The following is a 7,146-nucleotide window of genomic DNA, read 5'->3' as shown; positions in this document are numbered from 1 at the left end:
CCATCCGGTCCGCAGTGCTGTTTAACATCTACATGACATGGTTGGGAGCAGCTAACAGGAAATTTGGGGCGAGGTGTCATCAGTATGCTGATGATACCCAGCTCTATTTCTCTGTGAAATCTGACACAAGGGAGGCCATGCAAGCCTTGGACCAGTGCCTGGACTTGGTGGTAGATTGGAGAAAGGCCAACAAACTGACTCTGAATCCTGGCAAGATGGAGGCACTGCAAGAGGGTTGTTTCCAAATCTAGATACTTGGCAAATTGCCTCCTTTGGGTAGGGTGAAAGAAAGGTAGCTAGTCTGGGGGGGTGCTCCTGGATATAGCTTTGTCACCTGAAGCCCTGGTGGCCCCAGTAGCTAGGAGTGCTTCTTACCATCCTTTTATTAACTAGGGCATTCCATGATTAAAATTGATCCTGCTGCTGTTTTATTTTCACAGCTTGTTTTGGGTTTTTTAGTATTTGTTCTTAAGCTATAAAAAAGGTAAACAACCCCTGGACTGTTAAGTCCAGTCAAAGGCGACTATGGGGTTGTGGCACTCACCTCGCTTTCAGGCTGAGGGAGCCAGCGTTTGTCCACAGACAGCTTTCCGGTCAGGTGGCCAGCAGGACTAAACCGCTTCTGGCGCAACAGAACACCGTGACGGAAACCAGAGCGCACGGAAATGCCATTTACCTTCCCGCCACAGCAGTACCAATTTACTTGCACTGGTGTGCTTTCAAATTGCAACGGGAGCTCACCCCATCGCGGGGATTCCAATCACTGACTTTCTGATCGGCAAGCACAAGAGGCTCAGTGGTTTAGACCACAGCACCACCCGCTTAAACTATACCACCAATGCTGTTTAACCTTTGGTGTGATCCAATTTGAGAAAGGTGGTTGGTTGAAAGGTGGGAGTAAAAATGGTTTAAGTAACAGAGTGTCAGCAAATTTTTCATTTGCTACATTTCCATCTGTCTGCCTATTTTTAAAGGCCCAGGAAGCAGAGCCAGTAAAGGAAATTTGGTAATTATGCCTGAGGATTCCTGAAAGCTTGCCCTTTCACATAGGTATACCCCCCCACTGTAAAGTATAGCTTTGCCGACGTTGTAGGACTCACCCACACTTCTGTTTTTCCTGCGATTTCTAGGCACAGGTTCTGGAGGTTTTTTATTCTGTCCCACTGCTTTCCTGGGGAAATGAACCTGTGCTATTTTGAACCTCTGGCTAGAAACAGCAGGACAAGCCACAGGACAAAGGGAAGTCCTTAATTGAGCCCTTAGTAACATACTTCCCAGTGTCACAAAACCAGGTCCTTTATGATAACAGAAGAACCTACAGAATCAATTCCATTGTATGAATTTAATAAATTTATCAAACATGTCGCAGGTGAACTGTCAAGTGGTGGACAGATGGTTAAAGTCATCCTATATTTTTTACAGAGATATGTAATAAAATACCCACTCCTGACCTGCTTTATTGCCTCTGAACGTGTTTGATTTACCTCAGCGGAGGTTCCAAAGGACCTTGTGCGTTATGTGTGAAAGTACACGGTATTCACAGTCCAGTAACGGGTCTGATTATGCATTTCCCTGCCTCCCTTGCTATTTTACAGCTTGGGGGAGCTGGCCCATAGCAATTATAATGCTTCTAGGTGTCCATTGTCCTCCCAAGGCCTTTGCTACAAAGTACATTCAGAGTGATCTCAATAGTCAGCAGTATTTTTCACAAGAAATATAAAACCACCTTGTAAGCTGAGAGGCTAGGTCACTTTGCCCAGCGATGCCCTTCACCAGGAGCCTATTCGATAGCCTGGCTCATTATTCTATATGGAACGCCTGCATGAAGGGGACTGTGTGTGCACACTCATGTGCTGAGAGAGAAAGGAGGAAGAACACGGTGGAAAAAGTTAAACCCCCCGGTCACCTGAAATCAAGATCACTTCACCCATTCAAAGACTGTAAACATGGCTACTTGAAAGCTCTTTTGTAAACAGTGCTGCATTGCTCTTTAAATCTCCAGTTTTAATCATTTTTTTAAATGAAATTTTTATGTATGCTCCATAGAGACTTTGGTAATTAAGCAGAATATAGATGCCTTTAAAAATGGCATTCTCACAGGCAAGTGCCATTTTATTCACAATGGAATGATGCCATGTTTGAGGTATCGTGGGTAAATAAAATGGCAGCCGCTGGGATAAATAACCCTGCTTGAGTTTTCTTTGCCAGGCTGAGGGTAGTCTACCTCAATTTCATTTTTAGTCAATGTGCAAGTGAGCAAACAGCATGGTTTCTCTTCTGGGAGAAGTGTAGCATCCTTATAAAAGTGTGCTGCTGCATATGTTTGATGTTGTCCTTTGGAGTCTTATACTAGTTTAGAATTGCTGCTATCTGGCCTGGAAAAAACCCAGCCTAGGTTTCTCCTTTCCTTTAACAGCAGCTTGGAATGCAGTAATCAGCAGGTAGAACCTTTTTACAGCATGGAGATAAGCATTATCACCTGCTCATGTGTGCCCAGCAAGTTGTTGTTGAGCCAAGGAGAGTGTAACAAAAGTTGGCAATTCTATTCCAGTTTATAATGAAGGGTGGGACAATTTTTTTTCCAGTATCTTCCAGCGCCAGGACTTTGTGATAAGCATAAATTGATTAGTGAAACGATATTGCCAGGTGTCTCAGATTGCCCTGGGGCAATACTGTTTGGACAAGTCTGCAAGACAATCTTAATCTTGTCCATACTTAAAATAACCTAATAGCCACTTCTGTACAGTGGTACCTCAGGTTACATATGCTTCAGGTTACATACGCTTCAGGTTACAGACTCCTCTAACCCAGAAATAGTGCTTCAGGTTAAGAACTTTGCTTCAGGATAAGAACAGAAATTGTGCTCTGGCAGCGTGGCGGCAGCAGGAGGCCCCATTAGCTAAAGTGGTGATTCAGGGTAAGAACAGTTTCAGGTTAAGAACGGACCTCCGGAACAAATTAAGTATTTAACCTGAGGTACCACTGTACTCTTGTATGTTGCCCTCTGGTCAGATGCGTAGCTAGGCGGGGCAGGGGGCATTGGACCCCACACCGCGGAGGGCGGCACTTAACGAGCCCAAGCCACGTGTCTCTCCTGGGAGTGACATGGTGGCTCAAGTGTCTGTAGGCTCCATGCTGCCCAAAAAAGCAACGCTGGCCTGCAGAGTGCCAGAGCGGAACGGGGCTCAGGCACTGGGATTCTAGCACACCCCGCCTTGCTCCCCCCCCCCATGCGCCCAAGTGGCTAGCTTTGCCGCTGCCTCTGGTTTATCTTTTGCACCACAGATGCTGCTATGTAATAACATTGGTGGAACAGGTCTTTCTTCTTCTCCTCACACTTCATGCAGATCTTGGGAGTAGAGGAGCAACTGAGGTTCCACCAGTTCAGAGACCAGATAGAGGAAGTGATTCAATATGGCAGCAGTACCGGGGGGGGGGGGGGCGTTAGTGCACACAGTCACACTACATGGCTGTAGGGCATCACTTCACACAATCAAAATTAGTCTGAAACAATCTTTCAACTAGTGGTCTTCAGCTAGCTGAATTGCAATTTTGCAAAGAAATGTTGCCAATTAATCTGCTAGCATGAAGTAGGAAACTAATTGAAGAAAATGAAAGAAGCTTACAGTCTCTGCTTATTTTCCTCACTCTTTAACTTCTGGGCTAATTTGTCACAAACAAACTTGAAAGGCTCATTATCACTTCATTTGCTCAAGTCTACCAGCTACCCTGGTACTCAAACATAATAACATTATCACATCGTTTATTGGCAGGAGTGGGGCGGTGTTAGTTGTTATCCTGTTTTATTTGTTATTAAGTGACTATTTCTAAAGTATGGTGTTCCAGTTGCCCAAGAAGTTATTTTCCCACAGGGCTTACTGAAAATGTTGTAACAGATACTTCAGCTGAGCAGCTGATAAACAGTATGCAATAAAGTGAGCAAGACAGTTTATAGGATTGGGCATTAGGATCCGAAGAGCATTGCAAAATAACCAGTCACTACACCTGGCATCAACATGGGACACCAAGCAAACTGTGTTTTCTTATAGCATTACCACTCAGCCAGGAGCAGAGCAGAGAGATAGATGAGTCCCCTCTGGCTATTTCTACAGCATTGACTGACTCCACTCTTCTTGACAGAAATAGGATGACTTTATAATAATAAGTCACTGCTTTTCTGCTGCTGCAAGTAAAGCAGATCCACAGGATCAGTTTGTAAATATCTTTATAAAATGGGGATTGCAAAAGCAGCAAATCGATCTACATAATCTAAAACCCCATTTAAAAAATTGAGCAGCTAAGAAAGTCAACCTGAAGGCAAATAAAATGGAATAGTATGCAACTCGCAAATCATTACAAATTAGCACTTCCCTCACAACACCAGTAGCCAAAAAGTAGAGATGATGATGATGATGATGATGATGATGATGATGATGATGATTCTGCCCATCTGACAGGGCTGCCCCACCACTCCAGGCAGCTTCCAGCAAAATATAAAAACACAATAAAACATCAAGCATTAAAAACTTCCCTATACTGTGCTGTCTTCAGATGACATCTGATGGGAGGGTATTCCACAGGGTGGGCACCACTACTGAAAAGACCTTCTGCCTGGTTCCCTGTAACCTCACAGTGAGAGAACTGCCAGAAGGCCCTCGGAGCTGGACCTCAGTGTCCAGGCTGAACGATGGGGGTGGAGACGCTCCTTCAGGAAGCCAGGTGGTGGTAGAATAAGACACCTTGAAAAACCTTTTAGGTTATCAGTTATATTCAAACAAATGTATGACTATGTTTGTCTGAGATGGTGCTGTCCTCTCACTTCTAGACATTTTCTTGGAATGATATTTGTTACAGTACCTGAAGCTATAAATCGCTCTTCATACAGAAGAGCTTACAGGGTCAGACAACAGTTCATAAACCGAAAATTGTGTGTATGTTGTTTTTTCTTGGCACTATAATCTTGCTTAAGTGCTGTAAGATCAGCTGAAAATTGGCACCGCAGCTTCCACAAAGGGGACAAACAGTTGCCAAAAACTGGGACATCATTACACTTCCTTTATTAGGTGTTTACACTGCTATTGGCTGCTGGGTGACAGTAAGATAGATAGCTTCATCCATGCAAACCACCAGAATAATATGATTTACAGTCACAAAAAATGCCAAATCATTCTAATCTCTGGCAATCCCCGCTGTTCTGCTCAACTCCCAAGCAACCTTGTCATTTTAACTAAGCTATATATGAAAAAGCAATGTCAATTCTAAGTTGTAATAGTTCCAGGAACGAATATGCAAAATATTTACATCTCCCCACCATCTTAGCTAACCATTGTTTGTATTCTGAAGCAAAGACATAGTGCGTAGATGTATGTGAGCATTTTGATGTTTAGTTAATATTTAAATCTATGTCTTCTTTGAGATTGGGGAAATTCCCATTTTAAAACAACATACCTAAAATCAAACCAAGGGAGCAATCATAGCTGGGGATGGGACAGAGCAGCAGATTCCCTGCCACATTGGCAACCTTACTGCTGGCAAGGGCAGAAGAAGGGTAGTAGTACTGTTCAATTATTCTAATAATTCACTCTGGAGCAGAAAAATCCCTGAAAGTGTAAGTGGATGATTTAAGGAAGCATTAATGGCTTTAGAAGAGGCTTAAATGAATCGGCATATATCTTGATAGCTGCTGCAAAAGCATAAGAGGGGTGCCCTATATACCTTTAATGTATATCTCTTTTGAAAATAAAATACAAAAAATTTCCTTCCAGTAGCACCTTAGAGACCAATTAAGTTTGTTATTGGTATGAGCTTTCATGTGCATGCACACTTCTTCAGATACCTTTTGAAAAGGTTAGGGAGATCCAGGGGCCTACAGCATCCACAGATCATTACCAGCATCTTTCAGGAACCTTAATCCGGCTTTATGTCATGCACCTCACTTGGAGAGACCTGTTCTAAGTATCATGAAGTATGATTCCAATAACTGATTTAAACTAAAGACTATCATTACACATGGGTCTCTCTTCCTGGCTGGAGGGCACTCCTGAAGCTTTATATCAGTAGCTACTTTTCAAATATTTTCTGCATAGTGAAGTACCATACTCTTAATGAAATGTTCATAATTCTCAGAGGAGGTAGTCAGAAAGATTAAAAAGGACAGCCGCACCCTCTGAGACTGCTATATTATAGTCACGAAATTGGAATCGCTGATCACTATCGTGCGGAGGCTAAAAATGTTTACTGCTGCCTTTGCACAGACGATTATGTGCAGGACGTTCCCATAACCTTGGCAGGGAGATAGCTTAATATTCATCAGAAATGACTTTGCATGAAGAAGAAGAAGAAGAAGAAGAAGAAGAAGAAGAAGAAGAAGAAGAAGAAGAAGAAGAAACAACAACCCGAGTTTTCCCACTGGTTGTATGACCTTGGTAGGTTCTGAGCCAGCTGCCCCAGAAGTGTAATGTATCTATGTATTCTCTCCAAACCATTTTATGCATCCTCCCTGCTCTGGTGTAGAGAAACTGACCTAGAGGAGACTGACCGTGTGGCATAGTCATGATTAGATTGTGTATGTGGGCACTCTCAGATTCAAATTGCCCATTGAGCCACAAAGCTCAGTGGAAGCCAAAAGGATTCAGCACAGGCCTCACTCAGTACTTTGTAAGGTGTGGGGGGAAGGGTGGGGAGACACATATACATTGTCTTCAACTCTCTGGACAAAGGGTGATATAAAACTGTAATAAATAAAGGCTAATCCTAGTAAGATGGAATAGAAGGACCAAAGATCTTTGAACTTGAGAACACAGGCTGCATGCAGGCACCACCCACCTGCACCGAATCCTGAGATCTGTAATTTACCCCTCACAGAGCTATAATTCCTAGCACCCTTAACAAACTACAGTTCCCACGATTCTTGGGGGTGCTTTAAATTTATGGGGGGGTGGCCTCCTATACAGAGTTACTACTGGCTGAGTAAACATTTATAAAACGGCGCTGTTAAGAACTTGCCACTTCCTTCCTTTTGCAAGCCTGTTACTCAACCATTCTCAGTCCCTGAGTTCAGTCTGAAAAAGAACAAATGAGCAAAGAAAATGTTGCTGAGAGAGAAAGAAAGAATCCTGTGTTTGTTGGTAATCAGTGATTCCCAAC

Source organism: Podarcis muralis, chromosome 6 (genome assembly GCF_964188315.1).
Source record: "Podarcis muralis chromosome 6, rPodMur119.hap1.1, whole genome shotgun sequence".
Taxonomy (NCBI): Eukaryota; Metazoa; Chordata; class Lepidosauria; order Squamata; family Lacertidae; genus Podarcis; species Podarcis muralis.
Note: the sequence above shows the minus strand (reverse complement) of the source record.